General features: G+C 41.1%; 1 pseudogene; it reads left to right on the forward strand.

The window, feature by feature from the left end:
• The first annotated feature begins 15,364 nt into the window (after positions 1-15,364).
• On the forward strand, positions 15,365-16,767 carry LOC102409872 (annotated as a pseudogene).
• The last annotated feature ends 583 nt before the right edge of the window (positions 16,768-17,350 follow it).

The raw sequence follows: 17,350 nt of genomic DNA on the forward strand, positions 1-17,350 counted from the left end.
AGTTTGTGGAGTTCTCTTTATTGTGGAGTTTCCTCGCTGTGGGTTGGGTAATATCAGTGGCTTTTCAAGGTTTCTTGGTTAGGGAAGCTTGTGTCGGTGTTCTGGTGGGTGGAGCTGGATTTCTTCTCTCTGGAGTGCAATGAAGTGTCCAGTAATGAGTTATGAGATGTCAATAGTTATGGAGTAGCTTTGGGCAGCCTGTTTATTGAGGCTCAGGGCTGTGTTCCTGTGTTGCCGGAGAATTTGTGTGGTATGTCTTGCTCTGGAACTTGTTGGCCCTTGGGTGGTGCTTGGTTTCAATGTAGGTATGGAGGCATTTGATGAGCTCCTATTGATTAATGTTCCCTGGAGTCAGGAGTTTTCTGGTGTTCTCAAGATTTGGACTTAAGCCTCCTGCTTCTGGTTTTCAGTCTAATTTTTACAGTAGTCTAAAGACTTCTCCTATACAGCATCCTTGATAAAACATCTAGGTTAAAGACGAAAAGTTTCTCCACAGTGAGGGACACCCAGAGAGTTTCACAGAGTTACATGGAGAAGAGAAGAGGGAGGAGGGAGTTAGAGGCGACCTGAATGAGATGAGGTGGAATCAAAAGAGGAGAGAGCAAGCTAGCCAGTAATCACTTCCTTATGTGTGCTCCACAGTCTGGACCGCTCAGAGATGTTCATGGAGTTATGCAGAGAAGAGAAGAGGCAGGAAGGAGACAGAGGTGGCCAGGAGGATAAAAGGGGGAAATGAAAAGGAGAGAGACAGATCCAGCCAGTAATCAGTTCCCTAAGTGTTCTCCACCATCTGGAACACAGAGAGATTAACAGAGTTGGGTAGAGAAGAGAAGGGGAAGGGAGGAGACAGAGGCGACCTGGTGGAGAAAAAGAAGAGTCCAAAGGAGGAGAGAGCAGTCAAGCCAGTAATCTCGCTCCCAAGTAAAAATGGGTACTGAAAATTGGGTTCTTAAAGGTAGAAATTTGATAACAAATACCAAAAAGCAAAGATTAAAAATCTAGAGAAGTTGGATTTTCAAAAATACAATATTAAAGAAAATAAAAAGTAAAATAAAAAAACAAAGTCACAAAAATTATTAAATATATATATATATATATATATATATATATATATATACACATATGAAGTTTGCTTTAAAACATAGGGTCTTTTTTTTTTTGAAAAGTAATAGTAGGTTATAAAAATGAAAATTAAAGGAGTAATAGAGTACTTAAAAATTTAAAGAAGTTAAAAAAAATGAATCATCTTAAAAATAGTAAAAATATATTTAGGACTTTCTCTGGTGTTGTGGGTAGTGTGGGGTCAGTTCATCGTCAGATAGTTCCTTGGTCCAGCTTATATTTCCCAACATCTATAGGCCCCTTCCTATGTAGTCAGTACCAACTACAGGGTTTTAATCTATTGCAGCTGTCACTTCCAAGGCGGTTCCCTCTGTTTTAGCTTCTTCTGTTTGCTGGTCTCTTCAGTGTCTGATTTCTGCCCTGACACAAGGGGGGTGGTGGTGGACACTTTTTTTTTTTTTTAGGCTCACTTGTTCAGTTGTGCTGTGAGGAGGGAGGGATGCTGCAAACAAATAACACGAGCGTGTGCTCGCAGTGTCTCAGCCACGCTGGGCCTGCCCCACTCACGGCGCGTGTACCCTCCCTGCCCACACAGCTCAGGCTCTAGGTTGCTCCACCGGGAACCGTCCAAGGCCGGCCCTGGGCTGCATGCACCTCCTAGGTCTAAGCCACTTAGGTTCAGGCATTTGGGTAGTCCTCAGAGGCGTAGACTCTGTTGGGCCTGCGTTTTGTGCCCTTGCCAGGTCTGAGCAGCTTAGGTGATGAGGTGTTTGGAGCGCGGTCACTGCAACTTATCACCTCTCCTGTCCCTGCTGCTCGGTTTTCTGGGTGTACAATCAGCGCACTTTCTCAGGTGGATGATGACTGTTCTGAACCCCAAGAAGTCTTAGTTAGCAAAGAAGCCTGCTTGCAGTTTGGTAGATAATGTCTCTCTGGGGCTGCAATTGCCCCCTTCAAGCTCTGGCTGCCTGTCACCGGAGGGGGATGGTCTGCAGCCAGCTAATTCTGTTCAGTCCTTTGTTCTGTGCGTGGTCCTGGTGGTGTTTTAGGTTAGAGCTTTTTGCGTGGTATCTATCCCACAGTCTGGTTTGCTAGCCCAAGTTAGTTCTCTCTGATTACCCTTGGGGCATTCGGGCCCAATCCTTACTCTAAGCAATGCAGCCCGTGCCTCCCTGCCCAGCCCCCGCGCCTGTTAGTGGCAGATGCAGGCATCTGCGCTGCTTCTCCACTGGTGGAGTTACCGTTGGGCTCATAATCTGTGGGGTTTAATGTATTTATTTTTCCTCCCTGTTATGTTGCCCTCTGTGCTTCCAAGGCTCGCCACAGACTCAGCAGTGAGAGTGTTTCCTGGTGTTTGGAAACTTCCCTCTTTTTAAGACTCCCTTCTTGGGATGGAGCTCCGTCTCTCCCTCTTTTGTCTCTTTTTTGTCTTTTATATTTTTTCCTACCTCTTTTTGAAGACAATGAGCTGCTTTTCTGGGTGCCTGATGTCCTCTGCCGGGCATTCAGAAGTTGTTTTGTGGAATTTACTCAGCGTTTAAATGTTCTTCTGATGAATTTGTGGGGGAGAAAGTGGTCTCCCCATCCTATTCCTCCACCATCTTAGGAACGCCTCCTAGGCCCTCTTTTTCAATCAGTGTTAACATAGTCCAAAATACCCTTGTCTCCAATTTTCTCCTACCTCTAATCTCATTTTCTCAGCACCTTAAAATCTGAATGGTAATGGATGATTGATAAGTGGTCTTGTATTATAACTCCCTCTTATATTTGCATTTGGTAGCAGATGTGTAAAGTAGAATTCTTAAAATACTCCCTTAAATTTTTTTAAATTAAGTTTTTATCATTTTGACATTAAGTTTTACTACTTTAACTATTTTAAGTGTTCAATCCTGTGATACTAAGTACATTTTCATTGTTGTTCAGCAAGCACCATCCATCTCTAGCACTATTTGCATCTTGAAAATGGAAAATTTATAATCATTAAAGACTGACTCCTCAGGATTTCCCTGGTAGTCCAGTGATTAAGATTCCATGCTTACAATGCAGGGAGCACAGATTTGATCCCTGGTCAGGGAACTGATATTCCCCATGCCTCGATGTGGAGCCAAAAATGTAAATTAAAAAAAAAAAAAAGGCTAACTCCTCATTCCCTTGTCCCTCCAACCCATGGCCAATACTGTTCTACTTTCTCTTTCTATGAGTTTGACTACTTTAGATAACTCATATAAGTCAAATTATAAAATATTGGTCATTTTGTGACATTTCTTTTACTATCAGATCAGATCAGATCAGTCATGTCCGACTCTTTGCAATCCTATGAATCGTAGCATGCCAGGCCTCCCTGTCCATCACCAACTCCCGGAGTTCACTCAGACTCATGTCCATCAAGTCAGCGATGCCATCCAGCCATCTCATCCTCTCTCGTCACCTTCTCCTCCTGCCCCCAATCCCTCCCAGCATCAGAGGCTTTTCCAATGAGGCAATTCTTCGCATGAGGTAGCCAAAGTACTGGAGTTTCAGCTTTAGCATCATTCCTTCCAAAGAAATCCCAGGGCTGATCTCCTTCAGAATGGACTGCTTGGATCTCCTTGCAGTCCAAGGAACTCTCAAGAGTCTTCTCCAACACCACAGTTCAAAAGCATCAATTCTTCGCTGCTCAGGCTTCTTCACAGTCCAACTCTCACATCCATACATGACCACAGGAAAAACCATAGCCTTGACTAGATGAAACTTTGTTGGCAAAGTAACGTCTCTGCTTTTGAATATGCTATCCAGGTTGGTCATAACTTTCTTTTCAAGGAGTAAGCGTCTTTTAATCTCATGGCTGCAGTCACCATCTTCAGTGATTTTGGAGCCCAGAAAAATAAAGTCTGACACTGTTTCCACTGTTTCCCCATCTATTTCCCATGAAGTGGTGGGACCGGGTGCCATGATCTTAGTTTTCTGAATGTTGAGTTTTAAGCCAACATTTTCACTCTCCACTTTCACTTTCACTTTCATCAAGAGGCTTTTTAGTTCCTCTTCACTTTCTGCCATAAGGGTGGTGTCGTCTGCATATCTGAGGTTATTGGTATTTCTCCCAGCAATCTTGATTCCAGCTTGTGTTTCTTCCAGTCCAGCATTTCTCATGATGTACCCTGCATAGAAGTTAAATAAACAGGGTGACAATATATAGCCTTGACGAACTCCTTTTCCTATTTGGAACCAGTCTGTTGTTCCATGTCCAGTTCTAACTGTTGCGTCTTGACTTGCACACAGATTTCTCAAGAGGCAGATCCGGTGGTCTGGTACTCCCATCTCTTTAAGAATTTTCCACAGTTTATTGTGATCCACACAGTCAAAGGCTTTGGCATAGTAAAGAAAGCAGAAATAGATGTTTTTCTGGAACTCTCTTGCTTTTTCCATGGTCCAGCGGATGTTGGCAATTTGATCTGTGGTTCCTCTGCCTTTTCTAAAACCAGCTTGAACATCAGGAAGTTCACGGTTCACATATTGCTGAAGCCTGGCTTGGAGAATTTCGAGCATTACTTTACTAGTGTGTGAGATGAGTGCAATTGTGTGGTAGTTTGAGCATTCTTTGGCATTGCCTTTCTTTGGGATTGGAATGAAAACTGACCTTTTCCTGTGGCCACTGCTCAGTTTTCCAAATTTGCTGGCATAGTGAGTGCAGCATTTTCACAGCATCATCTTTCAGGATTTGGAATAGCTCAACTGGAATTCCATCACCTCCACTAGCTTTGCTCATAGTGATGCTTTCTAAGGCCCACTTGACGTCACATTCCAGGATGTCTGGCTCTAGGTCAGTGATCACACCATCGTGATTATCTGTGTTGTGAAGATCTTTTTTGTATAGTTCTATGTATTCTTGCCATCTCTTCTTAATATCTCCTGCTTCTGATAGGTCCATACCATTTCTGTCCTTCATCGAGCCCATCTTTGCATGAAATGTTCCTTTGGTATCTCTGATTTTCCTGAAGGGATCTCTAGTCTTTCCCATTCTGTTGTTTTCCTCTATTTCTTTGCATTGATCACTGAAGAAGGCTTTCTTATCTCTTCTTGCTATTCTTGAAACTCTGCATTCAGATGCTGATATCTTTCATTTTCTCCTTTGCTTTTCACTTCTCTTCTTTTCACAGCTATTTGTAAGGCCTCCCCAGACAGTCATTTTGCTTTTTTGCATTTCTTTTCCATGGTGATGGTCTTGATCCCTGTCTCCTGTACAATGTCACGAACCTCAGTCCATAGTTCATCAGGCACTCTATCTATCAGATGTAGTCCCTTAAATCTATTTCTCATTTCCACTGTATAATCATAAGGGATTTGTTTTAGGTCATACCTGAATGTCTAGTGGTTTTCCCTACTTTCTTCAATTTCAGTCTGAATTTGGCAATAAGGAGTTCATGGTCTGAGCCACAGTCAGCTCCTGGTCTTGTTTTTGCTGACTGTATAGAGCTTCTCCATCTTTGGCTGCAAAGAACATAATCAATCTGATTTTGGTGTTGACCATCTGGTGATGTCCATGTGTAGAGTCTTCTCTTGTGTTGTTGGAAGAGGGTGTTTGTTATGACTAGTGCATTTTCTTGGCAAAACTCTATTAGTCTTTGCCCTGCTTCATTCTGTATTCCAAGGCCAAATTTGCCTGTTACTCCAGATGTTTCTTGACTTGCTACTTTTGCATTCCAGTACCCTATAATGAAAAGGACATCTTTTTTGGGTGTTAGTTCTAAAAGGTCTTGTAGGTCTTCATAGAACCGTTCAACTTTAGCTTCTTCAGCATTACTGTTTGGGGCATAGACTTGGATTACTGTGATATTGAATGGTTTGCCTTGGAAATGAACAGAGATCATTCTGTCGTCTTTGAGATTGCATCCAAGTACTGCATTTTGGACTCTTTTGTTCATCATGATGGCTACTCCATTTCTTCTGAGGGATTCCTGCCCACAGTAGTAGATATAAAGTTATCTGAGTTAAATTCACCCATTCCAGTCCATTTCAGTTGGCTGATTCCTAAAATGTCGACATTCACTCTTGCCATCTCTTGTTTGACCACTTCCAATTTGCCTTGATTCATGGACCTGACATTCCAGGTTCCTATGCAGTATTGCTCTTTACAGCATCGGACCTTGCTCCTATCACCAGTCACATCCACAGTTGGATTTTCTTTTTGCTTTGGCTCCATCCCTTCATTCTTTCTGGAGTTATTTCTCCACTGATCTCCAGTAGCATATTGGGCACCTACTGACCTGGGGAGTTTCTCTTTCAGTATCCTATCATTTGGACTTTTCATACTGTTCATGGGGTTCTCAAGGCAAGAATACTGAAGTGGTTTGCCATTCCCTTCTCCAGTGGACCACATCCTGTCAGATTTCTCCACCATGACCTACCCATCTTGGGTTGCCCCACAGGCATACCCCTTGTCCAAGGTAAGGAGCATTGGCTGCACTTTGCTGGAGCAGCCGTGAAGAGATACCCCACACTCAAGGTAAGAGAAACCCAAGTAAGATGGTAGGTGTTGCAAGAGGGCATCAGAGGGCAGACACACTGAAACCATACTCACAGAAAACTAGTCAATCTAGTCACACTAGGACCACAGCCTTGTCTTTTACTATAATGTCCTCAAATTTCATCCATGTTGTAGTTTTTTTAATACCTTTCTAAGATTGAATAATATTCCATTGTACATATACACTACTTTTTTCTACTCATTCATCTGTTGATGAACATTTGGATTCCTTCCATCTTTTGGTAGAAACATGGATATATGGATATCTCAGTGTTTGGGTTATATATCCAAATTCTTTCAAGTGTTTTGAATATAATATAATCAGAAGTATAATTGCTGGATCACATGGCAGTACAATTTTTAAATTATTGAGAAACGTTTATCCTGGTTAGTCTGAAAAACTATGCTTTAGACTTCTTTATCACATGTCAGTTTCAAGGGAAAGAGAAATAGAGTGATCAGTAGTCATGAATGAGGTTTCAGAATTGTAGTGGTTTACAGAAACCTAGAAGAGTTTGTTGCCCTGGGTATGGTGTATTGCTCCTCAGGTGCCAAGTAATTAGTAGTCTGAAAGGAATGGTCAAGGCACTACTTCATGGTCCTCTTCTGAATTTCAGCATGAATATATTTTTTTAAAACTTTATATTATATTGGAGTATAACTGATTAACAATGTTGTGATAGTTTCAGGGTGGACAGCAAAGCAATTCAACCATACAGATACATGTATCCATTCTCTCCTAAGCTCCCATCCCATCCAAGCTGCCACGTAATGTTAGGCAGAGTTTCCTGTGCTATACATTAGGTCCTTGTTGGTTATCCATTTTAAATATAGCAGTGTGTATATGTCCATTCCAAACTCCCTAACTATCTCTCCCCCATCCTTCTCCTTTGGAAACCATAAGTTCATTCTCTACGTCTGTGAGTCTGTTTCTGTTTTGTAAACAAGTTCATGAGTATTTTTTATGTTTCTTTCCTCTTTCAGTGAAAGGGCCAAATCTATAATTATTTAATTAGCTCAATTTGCATAAGAAAAGAACCTATTAAAAGACTGTCTTAAAATATTTCAAAGATTCGAGAAGTAATTTTGCTGCCCTCTCTCTCTCAAAATTTCTCTGAAAAGAATCTATAGCAGAAAAAGGGAACAGATTTTTGCTATTAGACAGGTCTGTGTTCAAAACTATTAACTCTAAGTTTCTAGATAGCTTTGTTTTACTATTTGTAAGATGATAGAGTGACATCTTCTTTAATATTTTGTTGTGACTGTTTATCAGTAATGTATCCACAGAGATTAACAAGTCACAGATGATTAATGACAGTAACCTCTGTAGGTACAGAAAAACCAATGGACAAAACTCAGTATCTATTCTTGATTAAAAACTCCCAGCAAATTAGGACTTAAGGGAATTCATTAACTTAATAAAGGTCCTCTACAAAAAATCTACATCAAATACACTTGATGGTGAAAGACTGAATGCTTTCCTTCAGATTTCAGGAATAAGGGAAGAATTTTGACTCTCACCATTTGTACTAAATATTGTACTAAGGGTCCTAGCCAGTGCAATAAGGCAAGAGAAAGGAACAAAAGTCTTACAGTTTGGAAAAGAAGAAGTGAATCAACCTTTAGTCAGAGACAGCATAATTATCTCTGTATCAAATCCAAGGGAATTTGCAAAACGTTACTAGAAAAAAAAAAGAAAGTTAAAAAAAGCCAAATATACACCTAACATAGGCTCCAGTCATTCCACTCCCAAATATTGACCCAAAAGAAATGAAAGTATGACTATAAAAAATCTTATTCACACATATTCATAGCCGTTTTATTTGTAACAGCCGCAAACTACTGCTATTGCTGCTGCTAAGTCGCTTCCGTTGTGTCCGACGCTGTGCGACCCGATAGACGGCAGCCCACCAGGCTCCCCCGTCCCTGGGATTCTCCAGGCAAGAACACTGGAGTGAGTTGCCATTTCCTTCTCCAGTGCATGAAAGTGAAAAGTGAAAGTGAAGTCGCTCAATCGGGTCCGACTCTTAGCGACCCCATGGACTACCGCCCACTAGGCTCCTCCGTCCATGGGATTTTCCAGGCAACAGTACTGGAGTGGGGTGCCATCACCTTCTCCAGGAACAGCCGCAAACTAGGACTAACCTAAATGTCTATCAATAGGTGAATAGATAAATGTATGTATAGATAAATCATATCCATATAATGGAATACTACTCAGCAATACAAAGGAATGAAACATGATTATAATAACCATGGAAGAATCTTAAAATAATTACCCTGAATGAAAGAAGTTATCAAAGGCACTTATCATACCATTTATTTGAAATTACTGAATATGCAAACTATTTTATGAGAGAAATGTTGCTTGAAAATGGGAGTAGGAAGTGAAGAGAGGACTGAGAGGACTAAAAAGAGACAAGAGGAGACTTTTGGGGTGATGCATTGTTCATTATCTTGATTGTGGTGATGGTTTCACAAGTATATACATGTGTCAATCTTATTAAGTTAAGGAGGTACAATTTGTTTTAAAGAAAACTATGTACTAATAAAGCCATTAACATTCAAAAATATAGCAAATATTTTTCTTCAGTGTTGTACAAGTCTTCTTTTATGACCCCGAAATGCAAAAATACTTCTCCTATATGTACTCATTGGCTTTAAACTATGTTTTTTTAAAGTAGAGATAACAACTATCTGCATCCGTGTGCTATACATTTAAGTCCTACATCATTACAACCTAGTTTGCCTTCTTTCTATATAGCAGAATTGCCAGCAAATTCTTTACCATCTGAGCTGCCAGGGAAACTCACCTACCAGAACAGAAGTTTGTTACTAATTTTCCAGAATTTCCTTTGGGCATATTTTTGAGGCAGTTTCTCACTATGTGATTTGGAAGGTAGAGAAGAAAGGAAGGGATGTGTGAATCCAAGAAGTATCGAGCCTGGTTTTTTAAATTTAAATCTGAATTTGGGAAATGATTCATGTGCTGACTCTGGACTCATGAAATTCCTTGATGTGAATCTGAGAAGAGTGAACTCCCAGGAACAGAATGAGCTAAGCTTCCATCTGTGTGTTTAGGGATTTATGGTTACAGGGCTTTACAGAACATGAATGCCTCTTAGAACTTCATCTTGATACTCCTCAGAGGTTTTGTTTTATAAAATGAATGGTCATAAAAAGAGAGGTAAAGAAGTGCTTGTTTTTGCTGCTGGTACTCAAAAAAGAGAGGTTTTGAGTATGTTTGTAATCCTGGGAACATCCTGTTGCTCCCTGATCTTTGACAACTACCTTGATCTAGGACATCTGTCCCAAATGAAAACTTGTAAACCAACATCAGACTGACTGCAACCCAACTTCTTGGGGAGCTCTCAAAAATTACAGATTCATGGGTCTCAACTCTGGATAATGTGATTCATAAAGTTATTGGTGGGCCCAGAATGTGTAATTTTAAGTCATTCACTCATTAATTCTACTTTCAGCTGTCATGTGAATATTGGCTCAGAGGTCTTTAACAATTTGAAAAGCTGGGAAAGAAGAGCATCCTAACTCATGCTCTGAGCTTTTGACACAAATCTACATCTTCAGGGTTTCAAACACTGGGGGAAAAGTATTTGGTTAAAGTTTGGCAACAAAATGTGGCAGATGGAATAGAAAGTATCTTTGAGGCTAGATATCAACTAAGAATATATAATAGGATTAGTACTTGTCTGATTTACATAGGCCAACCCTCTTATCTTAGAGTCAAGGAAGAAGGAGAATAAGATATTGATCTTAGATAATTCTACAAGGATTTGATAATTTCAATTATGATATTTCTTTTATTTTAACATTTTAATGATTCTGAAATTCAGGATTATTTGACTATTGATAAGACAGTGTGACTTTTTCCCTTAAAAATTTTATTAGAAAGATAACATTTCTTACAAATGATATTATTTTAGGACTGAGAAAATATTTTATTTCAAGTAGTCGTGATTCCACAATCAAAGACCCTTTATTCATTACTTTTTTGGTATAGCAAATATTTAGTGAGGATGTAATAAACATCAGTCAGGGCTTCCCTGGTGGCTCAGTGATAAAGAATCTGCCTGCCAGTGCCGGAGACTCAAGTTCGATCCCTGGGTTGGGAAGATCCCCTAGGGAATAAAATGGCAACTCCAGTATTCTTGAATGGGAAATCCCACAGACAAAGGAGCCTAGCGGGCTCCTTAGGGTTGCAAAAGAATCAGACCTGACTGATTCAGCAACTAAACAACAAATAATTGTCAGTTACTCTTCTATAAATTGGGGTACAATGCTGAGAAACAGAGATTCACTCAATAATGACCTAACTTCTTATTACTTCCTCTGTAATCAGCCACAAACTCTTCCGAGAGTAAGTAGATTATAGGTTGGCCCACAATAGATACATGAGAATATAAAACACTATATTATCCCTCCGGGTCGTCCCAGGAGGGATGGAATGGGGAGGGAGGAAGGAGGAGGGTTCAGGATGGGGAACACATGTGTGCCTGTGGCGGATTCATTTTGATATTTGGCAAAACTGGTGCAGTTATGTAAAGTTTAAAGATAAAATAAAATTAAAAAAATAAATAAATAAAACACTATATTAAAGTTCTTAAGAAAATTGATATCTTCTCAGCTACAAAAATACCTGGAATGCTTTGTTAAAGAACTTCCATGTCAGGTAGTGTCCTAGGAACAAAACAGACCTGAGAAGTGTTGACAGCTGTTGATCAGATTTCCAAGCTCCACCTGAAGACTGATATGTGCCTCATGGATAAAGTCAAGGATGCGTTTTTCTAATTTAGGGAGGAGACCAGGATACCTGTGCTTCCCTGGTGGCTCAGTTGGTAAACAGTCTGCCTGCAGTGTGAGAGACCCAAGTTCGATCCCTGGGTCGGGAAGATCCCCTGGAGAAGGAAATGGCAACACACTCCAGTATTCTTGCCTGGAAAATCCCATGGATGGAGGAGCCTGGCAGGCTGCAGTCCTTGGGGTCTCAAAGAGTCGGACCCGACTGAGCGACTTCACTTTCTTTCTGGTATACATGCATCGCATTTCTGTCCCTGTCCACCAGGGGGTGCAGTTTCCTAACACAGACACATTTCCTGTGTGTCTAAATTTCACTGAAACTAAACCTCACTGTGACTTCAACATTTCTTCATGTTAAGAGTCAAAAACGTTATTCAGGAGACACTCTAGAGATGAGCTCTTCTCCAGGCTTAGTGACTGTGATACTCTTCCTGCTGGGTAAGAAAAACGCCTCTAAAAATTTGGATCCTTTCTTCTGTTATGTCAACAAAACCTTTAAGCGTAGTTTTATCCCAGAGTTTTATGCCCAAGATCACAGAGAACTCTCTTATTTTCCCCTAGGACAAACCCGTGGAGACTCAGTGAGCCAGATGGACGGCCAAGTGACCCTTTTGGAAGGGGCTACCTTGACTGTGAACTGTACTTATTCAGCCACCGGGTACCTCATTCTTTTCTGGTATGTCCAGTATCCTGGAGAAGGTCCGGAGCTGTTCCTGAAAGCCACGAAGGCCAACGGCAAGGGAACCAACAAAGGTTTTGAAGCCACATACAATACAGAAACCACTTCCTTCCACTTGGAGAAAGCCCCAGTCCAAGAGTCAGACTCGGCTGTGTACTACTGTGCTCTGAGTGACACAGTAGTGACAGAAACTGCAGGGGGAGCTGAGCACAAACTCGGAGCAGCAACGGGGCCTGGATCCACTGTGGTTCCAACAGAGCCTATGGTTGTTTGTCTCTTAGTCCCTGGTTGATACAAAAAACATACAAATGGCTAAAGCATAAGGATAAGAAGTGAATATTCCCCATACTAAACTCTTTATTAGTGAAATTGAAAACTCTCTGACACCAATAGTTCTTTTTCCAGGGTCAAAGTAATTTCAAGGTAAACCTCATAAGCAATGAAGTGGTGTTTTGCATATTCTGCTGCTTCCACAAGTTGTTCCAAGTCACCCAGGTGGGTATTACTATGCCTTACTATACTTTCATAGAACCAAAGTGTGCCAGATGAGGTGTGGTCTGCAAAATGTCTTCCTGACAGAGCATGACATGTGATAGGAGAGCCACAGCCTCCAAAAATTATCATTCTTAATAGAGAAAGAAAGGATGAATGGAGCAGGAACATAATCTCATACATAATGAAACAGTGGAAAGAGAGGAAAGGATTTTATTCACACTCATCTCTTTATCCCCCTGAGACTTTATTTAAAAGATAGTAAATACATTAGAATGGGTATACACCTGAAAATACAGAGAACAGAAAAGGAGTAGCAGCACAGAGTGCTATGAACAAATTTCAGAGGATGAGAAGTATAAGGAAGAATGAAGACTTGTAGAATAGTTGAAGAAGGAACTTAGACCTCGTGTGAGATGCATCACAATACGTACTGAACAACTGTGCAAAGGTTAAGAAAACAAGGCACCGATCATCTTTGAATAATTGAGAAAGATGGTGTTGCCCTCATAAGTGCACATGTATGAGTGTTGAGGGTTTTGGGAAGCACTAAAACAGGAGTCCTGAGTGAGGTCTCTTGTAAGCAAAGAATAGCCGTGCTCTCCACAATTCTTTATGACAAGCAATGATGACTTTCTAAACTCAGCATAGAAGTGGAAGTTAGTCTTTAATGAATTGAGAACAACACAAAGAATTCCCCCAAACTTTGTGTGTGCTGTGCTGTGTTTAGTCACTTCAGCTGTGTCCGACTCTTTGCAACCCCATGGACTCCTCTGTCCATGGCTCCTCTGTCTCAGACTCCTCTGTCTATGGGATTCTCCAGGCAAGAATACTGGAGTGGGTTGCCATTTCCTTCTCCAGGGGACCTTCCCAACCCAGGAATCAAACCCAGGTCAGGTAGATTCTTTACTGTATAAGCCACCAGGGAAGACCAATAATACTGGAGTAGGTAGCCTGTCCCTTCTTGAGGGGAACTTCCCGACTGAGGAATCGAACTGGGGTCTCCTGCATTGCAGGCAAATTCTTTACCAGCTGAGCTGCCCAAGTTTGTTAAACTTTACTATTAAACTTTTTGACTCTTATTCATTGGTTAGGCTTTCTTTTCTTAAAAGTGTTCTGTAAAATTGTTTCCCTTCTTCCCTATAACCCCTGCAAACACTGATCTTTTTACTGTGTCCATAGTTTTGCTTCATACAGAATATCATATAGTTGGAATCATATGGTATGTAGCTTTTCAGATTGGTTTCTTTCACTTGTGTATGTGTGTGCTCAGTCGCTTCAGTCCTGCCTGACTCTTTGAGATCCTGTGGACTGTAGCCATAACAATGGCTAGGTAACAATTTTAAAGGTTAGTTTCCATTTTCAGTTATTACAAAATATTGGCTATATTCTCCATGTTATAACAATACATCCTTAAGCCTATCTTATACCCAATTGTTTGTAAATCCCACACTCACACCCCTCTACTGGCCCTGCCCCCACTAATAACCACCAGTTTGTTCTCTATGAGTCTGCTTTTATTGTTATATTCACTAGTTTATTGTGTTTGTTAAATTCTATACACAAATGATATCATACAGTATTTGTCTTTCTCTGACATATTTCACTTAACATAATGCCCTCCAAGTCCATCCCTGTTGCTGCAAATAGCAAATTTTTGTTCTTTTTAATAAATTAGCATATTTACACCACAACTTCTATAAATAAGGATTTATTTTGAACTAAAGAAATGAAAAAAAAAGCACAAGATGAAATTTATCAGTTTTTTAAGGCATAAATTTCCATGAAATGACATTTTAAGAGTAAGAGTTTACTTTTAGTCTCCATTCAATCTAGGCAGTGACTGTTTTTTTCTGACTACTTTCTTCATCAGGAAGCATGCAATGAACAGGACTGGGGATTTGTGATGCTGCAGTTGTTGGTCTGAAGGGGTCTTTGTTGATGGTTTCAGTCCACTAGGGGGCACTGTAGGCTTTACAAGACATGACGACCTTTTCTGATGATTCCAAAGATGGAACAGTTAAGAGAGGAGCCCAGAGAGCATGGGGAACAGTCAAATTATAGACAGCAAAGGTGGGGAGAGGGTAACAGTGTTTGTGTAAAGTTCATCTCAGATTTCAGCTTTGTCATTCTATATAAGGTTTGGAAAGCTGTAGCCCTTACCTCTATAAATCCATGGTGAGGATGATTCTCTGAGCAGAGGTAGAGAAATAGGGATACTACTGAGCTCTGAGAGCATGGAAGCTCAACAGAAAACATCTGTGTTACCTGGATTCATTTAAAAAAATTTTATGACTGAATTCCCCAAACCCACTGATCCAGAAATTATTCCAGTACCCCAGACCTCCTACCTTTTCATATATTTCTCAAGAGTAGAGAGAACAAGAATAAAAAGAGGAAAAAATAGGGAACAAAAATAGAAGGAAAGGAGAAATACAATACTGAATTTGAGCCAAAACGTGTGGCCAGATCAGAAACAAATGTAGGTCAACAGGGTGTCCAAGAGTTGGACAGTAGGAAGGGAGAGGTGGAAATTAAGGCAGAAGGAACATTATACACATGTCCTGTTTTTCAACAACAAAATTCTATTGGAATCATTTCTGTGCAGAGGCTGACTATATATCTTGGTTTCTAACTGACTTCAAGAAATTGTATTTACTTCTGCAATAAAAAATGCATGTATCAGATAGTTTTCCTTGATAGAATTTTCACATAACTGAATTATCAAAATCTCTGCCAAACCATGCAATTTGAAAAATGGGTCATCCTTCCCTATAATTCCTCAAGGTTCTACATAATCCATCCTGACACAATTCTTCTAGAAATATCATCTACCTTTCCTCACACACTATCCCACAATCTTCTCTTACATAGAGTCATTTAAGAAAAAATATTCTTTACAACTTCACATATCGGAAATACTGCTTTTACCTCTCTGCACTGTCCCCCCAAACCTCAATTTTGGAGAAATTGCTGACCTTACTGCAGTCTCACTAGGCCACCGTGGGTGGAGTTTCCTGTTAAGTGAGTTGACTCACCTCAGATGTGATTGGTACTCAGTGATTCTGGCGGAACATACTCACAGTAAGAACAGAATTTCTCTGGCCCCAAGACTCTATATTCTTCAGATTAGGGGTGAAGGCACCTCAGTAACTGGGCAAGGGATCATGAAGAGCAAATGGGGAGCCCTTCTGGGGTTTCTGTGGGTCCAGATTTGCTGTGAGTCGGGGTCATCCCAGATAGGGAACTGGGGGGGTGTCCACAGCTGTCAGTGGGAGGGAGGGGAGGAAAGCTGACCTGGAGCTCCTAGATGGTCCTACATCCTCAGGTGTTTCCTGAGATACTTTCCTGGTCTGGAAACCTCATCCGTGACATCATATGTGTTTGCTTCTCTCTCTTTCCAAGCAGGGGTGAGGGGAATGAAGGTGGAGCAGAGTCCTTCTGTCTTGAGCCTCCAGGAGGGAGCCAACTCTACTCTGTGGTGCAATTTTTCTGAGATGGTGACCAGTGTGCAGTGGGTCCAGCAGAATCCCGGAGGGAGCCTCACCAGGCTGTTTTTCATAGCTTCAGGGACGAAGAAGAATGAAAGGCTGAGTTCCACAGTGAATTCTAAGGAGCAGTATAGTACCCTACACATCACAGCCTCCCAGCTGGAGGACGCAGCCACCTACCTCTGTGCGGTGCAGGCACAGTGCTCCCAGGCAGCCTGCAGCCTGTACCCAAACTGCAGCTGCCTCAGCCCCAGCCCTCCACAGTACTACACCATCCAAGTACCCTTGTTACCTCTTTGGGTTTCCAGATTCATAATTCAGCATTTTTTCCTCTGAAGATCAGATCCTTCAGGACTGTCATTTCACTTTTTTTTTTTTTTTGCCCTTCTTCCCAGAAATCTCTCATGGATACAAAGCTCTAATATGGAGCCATTGTCATAACTGATGTAGATGCCAATATTCAATGTCCTGTTGAAACAGTCTAGTGCTCCTGACAGATAAAATGTAAGCTACATATAAATTTTTGTGATGGAACATGCTTGGAAAAATATATGGTGATCAACAAATAGAAAGACATGACTCAATTTTTTGGTTAACTGCACGTGTGTGTTCCTTCAAAGTGAAAAGGGAATTAAATGTAATGTTTTTAAAGTCTGTATTCAGATTTTTTAGTCCTGGTATCCTTTTGAACTGTGGTGTTGGAGAAGACTCTTGAGAGTCCCTTGGACTGCAAGGAGATCCAGCCAGTCCATCCTAAAGGAGATCAGTCCTGGGTGTTCATTGGAAAGACTGAGGCTGAAGCTGAAACTCCAATACTTTGGCCACCTGATGCGAAGAGCTGACTCATTTGAAAAGACCCTGATGCTGGGAAAGATTGAGGGCAGGAGGAGAAGGGGACGACAGAGGATGAGATGGTTGGATGGCATCACCGACTTGATGGACATGGGTTTGGGTGGACTCTGGCAGTTGATGATTTACAGGGAGGCCTGGCATGCTGCGGTTCACGGGGTCACAAAGAGTCGGACATGGCTGAGTGACTGAACTGAACTGAATTGAGATTACTTCAATCTGAGACAAAATTTCTTTGACCTTTGCTGTTTTTATGCATGTCCCTCGTAGGCACAGCCATGAAAGGACATTTAACCAGAGTTAAGTAGTTAGAGATGTGACCACCAGATGGTGGTGCACTGCTGGGAGCCGGCATATTGCATATTGAGTGAGGATCTGGAATAGCTCAACTGGAATTCTATCACTGCTGAGAGCCAGCGTGAGGCACTCCACCCATGACAAAGGTCATGAGGAAGG

This window comes from Bubalus bubalis, chromosome 11 (assembly GCF_019923935.1).
Source record: "Bubalus bubalis isolate 160015118507 breed Murrah chromosome 11, NDDB_SH_1, whole genome shotgun sequence".
Taxonomy (NCBI): Eukaryota; Metazoa; Chordata; class Mammalia; order Artiodactyla; family Bovidae; genus Bubalus; species Bubalus bubalis.